This window comes from Homalodisca vitripennis, chromosome 5 (assembly GCF_021130785.1).
Source record: "Homalodisca vitripennis isolate AUS2020 chromosome 5, UT_GWSS_2.1, whole genome shotgun sequence".
Lineage (NCBI taxonomy): Eukaryota > Metazoa > Arthropoda > Insecta > Hemiptera > Cicadellidae > Homalodisca > Homalodisca vitripennis.
This window is the reverse complement of record NC_060211.1, coordinates 140997362-141012101: the sequence shown is the minus strand read 5'-3', so window position 1 is coordinate 141012101 and position 14740 is coordinate 140997362.

Here is a 14740-nt window from a genome sequence, read left to right as displayed (position 1 = left end):
GATATTTAACTAAGGGGCGTAAATTAAATTTTACCCTATATATATATATAGTATATATAATATTATATTTTATATATTATATATATATATATATATTATAATATAAATATATGTATAGATGATTTGTTAAATAGTAAACCAAACAAATTATACCATATTATGCATACAATGACGTTCGTTAAAAAGTGGTGTACTTTTCCCGATATTTATATATATATATATATATATATATTATATATGATATATATATATATATATCTATAATGAAAGTGGTCAATAGGGGAAGTGAGATTAGGAAGGATTGATCTGTAACAAAGTTATGTTGCGGCACCTAGGTTACCCCCTCTCACACATTGATGTGTTCAGGGACACGCTATTCGATGACAGCACGCGACACTACAACACGTGTGTACGCCATCATACATGAAACACGAGTGGCGCCACTCTTTGCACCTAATACGAGTCTGAACTCTAAATCTATTACAAAACACATATCAGAAGCCATAACAATGTTTGTTCTTCTCCTAAAATTTGTTATTATTATTACACAATGTGCCTGGAAATTTCTTTTAATTAAGCATTATTAAAATGTAACTTTTAATCTTTTTAAACTTATGTATGTATAAATTACCTATATTGGGACCATAACACTAACACTATCATGCTCCAAACAGCTTTGAACTAAGTCGCTGTTTACCAGAGTAAATTATTCACACCAAGATATATATTTTATTTATTGGAGGAAGAATGAAATTACCACCACGACTGGAAAAATATATTTAAATGGGCTGAAGATGGTTCTTTTGTACTGAAGTAGAATTTTCAGACATAGACTTATACTTCTTACATTGGAGCAAGTGCCCCGGCATAAAAAATAGATAACAGTGGCCTGAGATAGGTGGTCTTTTACGGAACTAGACTTTTTAGACCATGATTTTATATTTTATTGATCGGAGCAAGATAGCAAACACCACCCCGGCACCGAAAATAGATTTAAATGGTCTGAGGTATATTATTTTGTTCTAAAGTAGACTTTTCAGACCTAGACTTTTATTTTTTATATTGGAGCAAGCACCCTGGCACCAAAAATAGATAACAGTGTCCTGATGCACATGCTTCTTTACTGAAGTAGACTTTTCAGGCCAAGATTTATATTTTCTTCAAGGTGTAACAGTGCAAACGTTACTTGGCCATCCGAAAAGTTGATCGGGAAAATATTAAAAGGGCTAAAAGTACACACTTTTGGTTAATGCTTTGTATGCCTAATATGTATATTTTTGTTTAGTCCTATTAACAAAACATCTATAACGAATATTTATATACTGTTTAACCTTTTAACAAGACAAATGCTTACAGTATATTTATATATTTTTGGATTCTATTAACAAGAAAAATATATACAGAATAAGTATATATTTTTACCCTATTAACCAGAATACTCTATTATGGCGTTTCTTTGATATAATTTATCCGAACTAGAAATGCTTCATCAAACACAAAAATAAAATAAGAGCCAGTGGAATTTGTGGAAAATTGGAATGAAGAATTTTGGTGTCTTTTGGACATGTTAGCAATGAACACTGACATAATACGTAGTATAAACGAGTCTACATCTGATTCAAAATTATTATAGGGTTTCATCATATTACAAGTGCTTCCTACACGTTTACTAGTTAATGTTACTGGATTAATGGTTGGAACTATTCATTTAAATATTATGGAAATTTGCAGAGAAAGGTATTTCATTTGTACTGATAACAATTGTTTCACTGTAGTACTTTAGGACTACAAAAGAGGTCATTAAAATATTAGCCAGTGACAACTTAAAGAGTGGTAATTATTCCAGTAAGCATTTTAGGAGAGTTTATAAAACCATTGTAAAGGATAGGTCTATACATTTTCTGTTATTCAAAATGAAATTGTGAGCAAAACATGGCAATAATAACAACATATTTAATTATAAGTGGGTCACAAGATTCCTAATTATGTCATAACATTTAACTATTTTTGGCAACTTATTCCATATACTTTAAACATCGTCAACTAGATCACTGGACATGCTTGAGGGAATTCCAGGTTTCTTGATACAGGATGTGACGTCATTGTAATATTTGTTTTATGCCCTATACAATAAGTGTTTGTTAATGTTTAATAGTTACAATTCAACGATTATATTAGTTTTTACACAAAAAATATTGTAACGGGTATAGGCCTAGCCTGTAACATAAATAAACTTTTACAATTAATAATAAATTCGAGAATAATATAATACAATAAATAATATTTTTCTATTAATAATAAATCTAAATGAATAGGAATCCAAACCGACAATTTAATTGCTTAGTTAATGTTATCATTCTCATATTTGAGAATAATCAAATTTCAATTTATTATGAAGGTTAGTTGTGCATGGTGACATAGCCCGTCACTGACAGTTTTGTAACCTCAAACGTATATCTCGAGTGGTAAAGCGGCCATATTTAATAAAACTCGATAGTTCTTCATCAACATCGAAGAACAAAGCTAAACACGGCAAAACGCGTGCCACGATTGGCTAACGTAACGAATATTCTCATTGGAGGGTAGCGACCCCGCGGGTACGCAAACTCGTTTTCTGCGAACCGATTTCGAGTGGGTTGTTAGCCAGAAGTAAAAGCGGACCATTTTTCGACCAGAAAAAACGGAAAATTTCCGTTTTGAAGGTTAACACTTTTCCCTCTTTGCGCTACTGACGCGGAGTTTGGGGAAGGAGAGAGTCTTCTTCCTCGACCGTTTTGATGATTTAGTACGTTTTGAAACAGTTTCAAAATTTTTCAATTAGTAATCAGGCTTTATTCCAATGTGATCCAAATTTAAACTTTTATGAAAGTAACAGTGCCATTCATAATTAAATCAATTAATTACATTCAAATAGTGTCCAAGAAGTTTCATCTGTGTTCGTGATATTTTCAGTCTGTGAGGACCGCCGTGTCGCCATCATAGGATTTGGTGAATATGTTTAAGAGTATTTAAACCTTTTCGAACAACATTTTTAATTAATCATACTCTAAATTTTAACTGCTAGGGAGTAGGGGTATTTTCTAATTAATTATTTCAACCTAATTGGATTTGGTGTTGTAGGATGTTAGTTTAAGCATAGCCTTAATTTCATTTCATCAAAATCATGTTTCATTAGTATTAGTTTTTATTCAATAAATTTAAAATTTGTTTCTATTAAAATTTGATTTTCATTCACCACACATAGCTGCCCTACGCCTCACCCATTGCAAAACGACCCTGTAAAAAAGGTCTCAGAAACATAGGTGTAGGCATAGTCCTAGTCTAGGGCTAAGTTTCATAATTTAAAAAAATACCTAACTAGGCAAGGCTTAGTTTCAAAATTTAAAAGATATAAGTTAGCCTTCTAAACAAAAAATCTAAAGCTAATACATTTTTCACGTAGCCTATCTATTTTTACTATTTATTTTATGTAATGTATCCGTTGCACATGGCGCCCAGCAACGTGGGGCAGCTAAAAGTGGTGTAGCTTAATAATTGTCTAGGGGTTTTCTAATTTGAAATAGGCTAAATCAAAATTTAAAAATGATGGATCAGAACTTAGAGAATATTGACAATTCGGACAGTAGTAGTGAGATAACGCTCGCGGAGCTAGCTAATAGGCCTAGATCAGACAGCTCTTTGGCTAATGCGAATAATGTTGAAACGGTGGTAGGCCTAGATAGAAGTGATGCATATTAGCAATTGTTGTTGTTGATGACACAACTCAATGACAAATTTAATGGGTTAAATAACAAGATGGATGAGGTAAAAACCGATATTTATAACAAGATGGATGACCTAAAAACCGATATTTATAGCAAAATGGATGACGTTCAAACGGGCATGACACAAATTGAACAAAAATTAAACACAAAAATTGAGAACGTTCAAAGTGAATTGAAGGGAGAAATTAAAGTTGTGGGGGAAGAAGTTGAAACTAAAATTGCTAAAGTCAATCAAAAATTCGATCAAGAGGTTTCACAGAATAGTTCTCCGGTTGATGAGATTGTAAATAAAATCGATACACATGCAACGGAGATACTGAGCATAAAAGATTATGTACGGATGAGTGAAAGTACTAAGGTAGGCATAAACGGGGAAGAATCTAAATCAAATTTAAAAGAGGAATCAGGCCTACTAGTTGAGTCGAACAAAGTTCAGACCGCTGTGAAAAGCGTAAAAATAGAGGGTAGCGGTCTTAATCAACAACCGGCTTGTAATATTATGGCGGAACTCTATTTGACCGAGTTTGATGAGGGTAATGATAGGACTCACCCTATGAATTTTTTGAAATTGGCTGAAAAATTTACTAATAGTAATCAAGAACACTGGGAAACAAAACTTTTGTACATTGTAAAATACTTGAAGGGGGAAGCATCTGAGTGGGCTCGGAGAAACATTGACAAATGGGAGGGTTTTGAACAATTTAAAAATGATTTCAAAAAGAGATTTCTTTGGCATTACTAAACAAAAAGATTTTGAAAACAAATTGATGGGTAATGGGAATTTTTGTGAAGGTAAAACCGATTTGACAAACTATGTGCTTGGGTATTTTGACATAGCAAAGAAATTGGACAACCAGATGGATAACCTTACGTTTGTTGGCTTTATTTGTCGGCATTTGCCGCCAAACATAAGTGCCAGCCTGGCAATTCTACAATCCCTTGCTGGTAGGGAAGAACTAGAAGTAGTATTAAATCAGCTCAGTTATGTAAAGCCTTTCAAAAAAGAAAGTTTTATGGATACATACAACACTAATCATGAAAATGGAAATAGACAAAAAACATACACGGGAAGGCCAACACAAACTTTCATGACAATACCCAAGGGCAGCAGTATAGGCCAAATCATGAGAACAGGGCGGTAAATACCACACAGTTTTCTCATACCAACAATGGTAGGGCCAATCACACTAATGGGAATCATTTTGAAAGGAATCCGGAAAATAATAGGGGATACAACAGACCCGAGGGTTTCAGAACATTTCGAGGTAGGGGAAATTACAGGGGTGGACCAAATTACCGGGGGGGACACAACTATAGGAACAATTCAGAAAACTTTTATGGGCCTAGGGAAATTGAAAATGGTCAAAATTGACAACCAACAATTCCAGGGGAAATAAATCCGAACTTAAAATTTGACGAAAGACCAAAAATAAACAACTTTGAATTGATAGGCGATAGTCAGTTTTGTAGACTATCAAACCAAATTTTGCAAATGAATACAGTCAAAACCCCTGGTGGTAAAACATCAATAGGACTTTGTGTGGGGGGTCAAATGATTAAACAATTATATGAGCAGGTAAAAATACATTCATCAAGTTTATCTGAAAACCTAATGATTTTTAGTGGTACAAATGACATTCTAAAAAATAATTCACTTAAGCAAATGAAAACTGACATGAAAGATTTAGTTGAATACCTAATAAATTGTAATAAGAAATTAATCATTTTGACTCTACCTCCAATTCCTAAAGTTGCCAAAGACATTGGCATCAGAGAAAAGGTTAAAGATTTTAACAGGTTCATACGGGCATTAGACAATGGGGATACAATCAAAATTAATCATGTCACACCACACTTTGTTGACTACAATGAGTTAGGGTGTAATTTAAAATATTTTGAACAAAACATCAACTTTGGAGGAAAAACATTTGCTGATTTGGTTCATCTGAATATTGATGGGTTGAAACTTTTAAAAGAAAGCATTGATGAGTTTTTCAATCAAACTAATGAAGAGTTGAAAGGGGTTGTGCAAAGTAACCAGAATCAAATCATTATGGATCAAAATATAGCGGATGATTTTTTAGATGAAAGCAACTACAATGATGGAGTAATGCGTGATAGGGTTCAGTCTTTACCAGAAATTGATATTGGTATTGGGGGGGGGGGTAAAATACAAGTGTTTAGTAGATTTAGGTAGTCAAGCATGTATAATGTCAGATGAATTCTATAAGAAAATAAAAAATCAAGTGGGGTACAACATTCCAGAGCTACCTGTTAGTAATCTGTCAATTGTAGGTGTTACAGGAGTCAGGTCCACAAGAATAAATGTTCAAATAAGACTAGAGGTAAATATTGGTGAACAAGTTGTCCCAATAACATTTTTAATTGTTCAAGGACTAAAAATTGAGTTGATACTTGGTTGTGACTTTTTCAGCAATCATAAGTCTGTACTAAACTTTGATTCCAATACTTTATGCTATAGACATGACGGGAAATATCTAGAGACTAAATTAGTGTATAGAAATGGTGAAGAATTTGTGGGGGGGTTAAGAATAATACATATTAACAGTATTAACTTGTATAAAGATGAAAATGAAATAGACAATACTTTATCGAATTTAAATCCATTTTTTGAACACAAATCAAATCAAGTAGGCCTAGAACAAAAAATTACTAAGATCAAACATGAATCTGAATCAGAAGCTATTGAACAAAGGTTAGTAGACAGAATAAGTGAATTAGAGGCAGATAATGTGAGTATTAAGGATGAGGAACTAGAATTATTAAGAGTAGTACTTTTTGAAAATAAAGAAGTTTTTTCGGATCAACCAGGGTGTGTCAAAGGATTCACAGCAAAGCTGAATGTTAAAAGTGAAGTCCCATATATTGGCAAGTCTTATCCGGTTCCATTCAGTAAAAGAAAATCTGTAGAGGAAGAATTAGAAAGACTGAAACAACAAGATATTATAGAAGAGTCAAATAGCCCTTTTTCTAATCCCTTAGTCTGTGTAGTAAAGAAAGATTTGAGTATAAGATTGTGCTTAGACAGTAGGAAATTAAATTCGTATCTTGTTCCGGATAGACAAAATACATAAACAACTGATGATATATTTCAAAAATTTATGGGAGTTAAATATTTTACAACATTAGATTTAACGCAAGGGTTTTTCCAGATCAAACTCGACAAAGAATCTAGAACATTTGTAGCTTTCACATTCAACGGAAAAAATTTGCAATTTAAGCGATTACCATTTGGTTTGAATGTAAGCACGGCTCATTTTACTAAAGCGATGAATAAAATTTTGGGCCATGAGTTTAGTGATTTCGTAACTTTTTACGTTGATGACATTCTAATTACGTCCAAAACTTTTTAGGAACATTTAAATCATATCGATAAAGTACTGAAAAGACGCATGAGTGTGGAGTGACTGTTAAACTTAAAAAATCAGATTTTTTGAAACAGGAAGTAAAGTTTTTGGGTTTGGTTCTTAGTAAAGATGGGATAAAGATGGATGAGGATAAAGTTGAAAAGATAAAGAATTTTCCAACCCCAAAGAACAGGAACTGCAATCGTTTTTAGGTTTATGTAATTATTACAGAACATTTCAGAAGAACTATTCAGATTTGACTGGTCAGTTTGGTGACATTTTGAGTTCTAAAAGTAAATGGTTTTGGGATAAGACAAAACAAAATCTGTTTGAGATAATAAAAGAAACATTTTTAGACTCAGTTATGTTACATCATCCAAATTGGAGTAGGGCATTCTATTTAAGTGCAGATGCATTAGACATCAGTGTGTCAGCCATTCTTTATCAAGTAAATGATCAGGGGGAACATGAAGTGATTGCTTACAAAAAGCTTTGGATTGCCCTTAACAAAAGAGCACAGCTCGTACCCCACCAGACCCGCCAGAGTAAGTATGTTTAATTCACCGAAAAGAGGTTTACAAGTTTCGAATCTCCTACGTCCTGAGATGATTCGAAAACACCATTTCTGGAGGACAAATACTCTATTAAAATTTACTACACTGGATGGACCCCAGAACATTAACCCGTACCTCAAAATCGATTGAACGTGAGAAAAATATACTGTTTGTAGAACCTCTTGGCTACAGACCTTGGCGAGACGGTTGAGAGCAAATCCCATGGTTCGAAGCCTTTTGCAGACATGTTCCACGTGGCCGCCCCATGTGAGCCTATTATCGATATATAAACCCAGAAATTTAACTGAGATTTCTTGCTTGGCTTCCTCGCTTCCTAGTTTGATAATACCATGGATATTAAACTGGTTTGTGTTCCCTAGATGAAACTGGATGATATTAGTTTTGCTGATGTTTAATTTAAGTTTATTTAAATTGAACCACTGATTTAAACTTTGCAACTGGATGTTTGAATTCGATATAGCCAAATGTGGGGATTTATTGGAAACAAGAAAAGAACAATCATCAGCAAACATCGCAACTTTGAGGTCTGTTGAAATTTTTGGAAGATCGTTTACATAAATGAGAAATAATACAGGACCAAGAATAGAGCCTTGAGGAAGACCACAAGTAACGGCTCTATATGATGAGAAAACTTTATTTTGGCCATCATGGATTTGGACGGTTTGATTACTATCAGACAAATACGACTTCATGAATTGAAAAGAGTGACCTCTAACTCCATATTTTTCTAGTTTTCTAAGGAGAATATTATGATCAACGGAATCAAACGCTTTGCTTAAATCACAGAAAACACCAAGGGAATGAAGTCTAATGTCCAAAGAAAGCGATAGTTCGTTTATAAAATTGAAGATGGCTGATGTAGTGGATTTCCCTTGGCGGAAGCCAAGTAATTGTTCGTTCAGACCACAAGGCATTATCTTTCCTTACAACCTGTAGGCTATCTCATGGTAGAATTTTGAAGTGGATTTTGGCATTACAAGAATACAATCTCACTATTGAGTACATCAGCGGAAGGCAAAATATTCCCGCTGAAATTCTTTCAAGAGTAACGGACGAAAATTATAAAAATCCAGTTGAAAGGAATTCGGTAATGGTTCTACAAAATAAAATTGAAATTGAAGTTAGCGATAGGAAGATTAAACCAATGTTCAGAAATATAGAAGAAAAACAAAGGAGTGATGATAAATTTGGGCCTATTTTTACTAAAATGGATGGTAATGATCAACAAATAAAAGATCAATTTGTTATTCATAATGGAATACTTTTTAAGAAAAATTCAAATGATGGTGATAGTTTTAAAGTCTGTACCCAAAAGAAATTCAATAAGAATTAATTCAATTTACGCATTTGAAATATGGTCATTTGGGGGGACATAAAATTTATTTAATACTAAGGGCATATTGTGTTTTTCCTAAGATGGAACTTTCAGTAAAGAATCAGTTAAAATGTTGTCAATTGTGTCAATGTGCCAAACACACCACTGTTAAATCAATAGGATTTTTACAACCAATAATTCCTAAAAAATTGAAAGATATAATCTCAGTTGACTTGATAGGAGAATTGCCTGTAGGAAGAGGAGGTCTAAAATACATATTTGTTGTGTTGGATTTGTTTTCTAAATTTGTGAAGTTGTATCCGGTCAAAAGAGCTACTAGCCGAGTATTACTAAATAAATTGATCAATGAATACATACCTGAGGTAGGTGAGATAGGTAGTGTTTTGTCCGATCATGGCTCGCAGTTCACTAGTAATTTATGGTATAATACCCTTAGAGACTTAAACATTAAAAACTATTCATATTTCTGTTTGGCATCCAGCCTCAATCCAGTTGAAAGGGCTAATAAGGAAATTACTAAAATATGCAGGATATACTGCCATGAGAAACATACTAAATGGCCATTAGTACTAAATTTCATTGAAAAGTGTTTAAATCATTCCGTGCATAAGAGACCACGGAAGAAATCCCGTTTGAACTAATGTTTGGTAGGAAAGATAGGAATTTTTTTTACAGGATATGGTTCAATTTCCCAAAGAGAAAAGAATGTTAGCTGACTATCCAGGTAAAATAAGATTAGTCAAAGATAGACTAGTTTCAAAAGGGGAAATAAGGAAAAGAAAATTTGATAATAAGGTCAAACCAATTAGATTTAGTATAGGAGATGAAGTTCTAGTAAAAACACATTATCTGTCTGACAAACTTGACAAGAAAATTAAGAAGTTCTTTCTGCTTTATGAGGGCCCGTATAGGGTGTCACAAATAAAATTGGAAAACGCATATGTTGTGGTCAACGAAGATGGTGGTGTGATAGGAACATTTAATGTAACACAATTAAAAGTTTTATCGAAATTTGGTTTAGTTCAAACAAAGATGGGGGGTTAAAACAACATGGGTTTCGTGATTTTTATTATTCCTTTGTAGCTTTTTCCCCTCGAAAGATAAAAAAGTCTTACAAAACAGAATAAAATGGCATGGCTGGATTTTGTACGATTTGACGGCCATGGGACAAATAAATGTCAAAAGCTACATATCACACATAGTTAGGTTTCTGGGTGGTTAACACAAAAAACATACTTGAAATATGATTTCAAGACAACAGTACAAGGTACACGATCACACACAGTTTATTGTTTCTGGGTGGTTAACACAAAAAACATACTCATCTAAGACGATTGAAGTCAACTTACAGTACAAGGTACATAATCACTCACAGTTTATTGTTTATGGGTGGTTAACACAAAAAAAACATACATAAAAGATGACATAAAAAATTAAAACTTCAAACATATTTTGTAAATAGTTAAAAGTTTAAGATTCATAACAAATTATTAAATATGGTTGGATTGAATAGGAGAATGACATTCAAGTAAGGAAACACAGTTTATTTAAATTGAAACTACAGTAAATTCTAAAGAAAAGAAAGAAGAAGAGAAAAGTAAAAGCACAAAAAGACTAATTAAAATATTTATTATTGAAATAGTGTATTGTTTTTCTGATGAGTTAGTTTATTTTGTTGTGCGGATAAAATAATAATAATAATGAAGTAACATGGGGATACTGAGATGATAATAATAATAAAGCAAACTGGGGGGTATACTGGTATAAAAGTAATTATTCTTAAAGTAAAATGTTAGAGGTAGGTGAAGTAGGCCTGTTTAATATGATGAAGGTCAAGTAGGCCTGTTTAATAGTTAATATGATAATGATAGATAGAGGGGTAGTGTAAAATACACTGAACAAAGGCTAAAGGTGAAGGATATATTGTGATTGGAGTGGATAAATAATAGTAGAGAATAGGAGTGGAAATTGAGAGGTTGGGAACAATTTAAAAGTGGAATGGAAAATAGGAGTTACAGGATAATGTATGAAATAGAATTGAGCCAATAAAATAAATTCAAAAGTCAGTACTGAATTAATTAATTAGTAATAATTAAGTAATTAATTCAGAGGGGGGATGAATAAAAAGGAAATATATTAGGCTAGTAAATATTTGGTTTAATAATCATTTAATAAAGTTATAATAATGAAGTGCAAGGACACTTAAAAGGGATTTTACCGTGCGAAATGGGTATTTTCTGGTATGAGGAAGTTAGGAGAATATTGTATTAAATGAATACAAATAAATGGGTGAGAAGAAAAGAATTCAGCTAATATAAAAATAAAACTCAAAACAAAGGGACAAAATTGTATTATTATGACTTGGGGAGTTGCAAAGGAATTTCCTTAGTTAAAAATTGGTAATTGATTAATAAAAGGTGATAACTATTAGATAGTGCCTTGAAGTAAAATAGTACAACAAATAGGTAACAAGGAGGGTAAATAAAAATAAACTACAAAATAGACAGGGTATAATAATTATAACCTCGATCAAAATAAACAAAACAACAATATTTAAATTATGCAAGATTACTACAAAGGATAAATAATTAAATAAATTTTTACCATTTATGGTGTATAATTTCTCTAAAAAAAAGTAAGTAGAGAAACAAATTTTATTTTTTTTATTTTATTAAAAATTTTATAGAGAAACAAATGGGAGAGATTGTTAGTTAATTATGAATTAATTTGTAAGATGAAAAATGCTGAGAATGAGGTTTTATCTAGTGACAATATAGTAGTAATAATTTATTTGAAAAAATAATGGTTTATATTTATGTTATGTTGATTGTTTTTGACTTAGTTGTAAGAATGTTTAATAAATAATGTAGGTACTATTTGTGATAAACTTTAATTTGAAATATTAGGAAATGTTTAGTGTAAAAATGTGGGTGCGCGAATATCACAGGCAAATCACAACAAATTAAATCACCAAAGCAACTGGACTTGGACACTTTTAAAGTCATGGTGTGCTTTTCTTTATGTCTGAAAATAAGTCTAAGGACACATAAGTTTGAAGAAGTTTTTGTCAGTGAAAATGAGAATGGTGTTTAAAATGGAACATTTTAAAAGCATTGGATGTGAGAAAAGTCAAAATCGTTTGGATCAATTCACTGCAATAATACAATTCACTTTGGAAACAAGTGATGAAATAAAAACTGTTCTCCCAGAAGGAAATAGAAATGTGAAAAGGCAAGAAATTTTAATCAAATTCAATTTCCAAAGGTGATGTTATGTGATCTGCCGCCGACCTGTAGTTTGCCGAGTGGGAGACAAAAGAAGGGATCTTCGTTCTTGAGTTCGCGGCGAGGAAAGGTCGAACTTTAGAAATAATACAGCGAAGTCGGAATAAAATCCTACTTGTTTAATTTCGAACGTTTGTGATTAGAGATTTAGATTAAGATAACAAAAGATTAAAACTAATTGAATTAAAAATTAACACATGATTGAAAATTTAGAATTTGGCTCTAGAACAATAGAATTAGAGAATTGTAGAGAGAGGAGCCGAATTATGATCTACCGCATCCCGAACCAATTTTACGACTCCCTGCTCTAAGATCGCCTCCAGTGATGCCCCTTCCCTTCTCTCTTGGCCCCCAACCAATCAGAGCGCCAGTTCTTCCCTGGTGGTTGTCCATCAGGTGCTGCCGCCAACTATTCACTCAGTAATTAACAAAAATACATGGTACTTTGGACGGCTCGAGGCCTGCGTTGAACACAGCTCTTCGCTGATGTCAGCGGATTCCTTACACGTGTCTGCGGCAACACCAGGTCATTAGCTTTAGTTTAATGCACCTGCAGGCTGTGAAAAATTCCCTGTCCCCTTCCTCTGAAGTCGGCTCAGCGCCTATATTTCGCTATATTATTCCGGATGGCACTTAATGTGTACGGTGGCATTATTACACCTTGTGGAGGTCTTGACTTCCATTCTAATTAGTGATTAGAAGTAGTCACTAAATTAATGTTATGTAAATTTTCGCAGAATTCTCAGTTTAATATTAGTTTAAATTAATTTATTTGTTGAAGCTTTGGGCGTTTAACACCGAGGTGTCACACTCCCCCCACCCTTAGATCATGCTGCCCTCAGCATGGGGTACTCGTAGAGTACCGAGGAGCTCTCGGTGTGCCTCCATCCCAGCCAAACGTACAACCGCCACTCCGTATACATTTTTTTTTGATATGCCACAGGTAGGTGCATGAAACTGATAAGGGTAAAAATTCAGAAAGGCTTCAGCATTACAGTTCATAATAAGGACAGAATTTTACCACGAAATTTAAAGTTTGGACGCTTGCTTGCGGCTTAGGCTTCCTCTCTTTACAACAATTTGTACATAACTTTCTCTTTCTCTTACTCACTATTACAACGGTCTCTCTCTTTACAAGATTTCTTATCCAACTACCTATCTGCATATGTATGGCTTAAACATAGAATACACCCAAGTTACAATATCAAAACACACCCCGTTACGCAAAAAAAAAGAAAAAAAAAACATGAACAATTCCAAAGCATCATCACTTATGCGTTAGCATCGCATCACTAATTTAATAAACTAATTCAGCAAACAGTAGACAACAATTAAATATTTTTTTCTATAACCGCATGATAATCAGCTAACCAATATTATAATAAAGTATTTAACGTAACAATACAGCGAACAGTACAAGGGAACTAATTAGTGCTCCTGAAACTACTCAAGTACATCAAAGTTCAATGTACATCACACCATCTTAGACAAGATACATTTATTAAGCACTCCAGGATAACTGTGTTTTTATTAGATTTAAATTTTGATAATGAAAGTCATTGTTTTGCGACATACCACATACTGCATGGTCCAATTAAGTTCAAAGTAATTATAGGTGGTAGTCTAATTCGTGGTAAATTTCGAACGCTACTCCCCCAATCCTGGTTAAGCCTCGTGGGTTTTCACTCGGGGCCGGTTTCCTCTGTCACCCCTGTCATAGATTATAGTGGAGTTATCCTGAGTTAGCTCACTTGTACGTCGATTAGAATACAAAACTATAAGATACTCAAAGTAAACAGTTACACTGTTCGAACCCAATACAATAAAGCATACCCAAAGCTGTTCCTACATCTTAAGACAACAATTCGTAATAATAGCAATCTTAAAATAACAAAATTGACGATAAGTTGTAACTTGTTACATATAATTGGGACGGCATTCGTTAATTCTCATAGTAATTTTCAGATTATTCATCACGTTAGAGGCTTACACAAAATTTCTATCAAGCTGCTAAGGCACCAACCAACAATTACTGAACTCTATTCCTTAAGGGCCCTGTGAAAAGACTTATAACTAGTGGCTGGATAGCCGTTACACTGTAAATGCGTGGGGGGACTCTGGAAGGCGGTTAACAAACCATCATTTAGTTTTATAGGCATAACGTTGACGTTCTTCCGAACAGACAACGACAGGAGGACACTGTCCCCACACTCCTCAACTCCTCTCAAACTCACAAAAGAACATCAACACAGAAAAAAAAGAATCTACAACTACAATATTCCGCCCCCACACTTGGTATTTAAGGGCATTTGTGGACCTGGGGGCACCCCATGGTTTTCACCTCGTTTACCCCTGGGAGCAGGGAAGCTCACCGATACCTTCCTCCTACTGGCCTTTACATTCTACTGGTGCC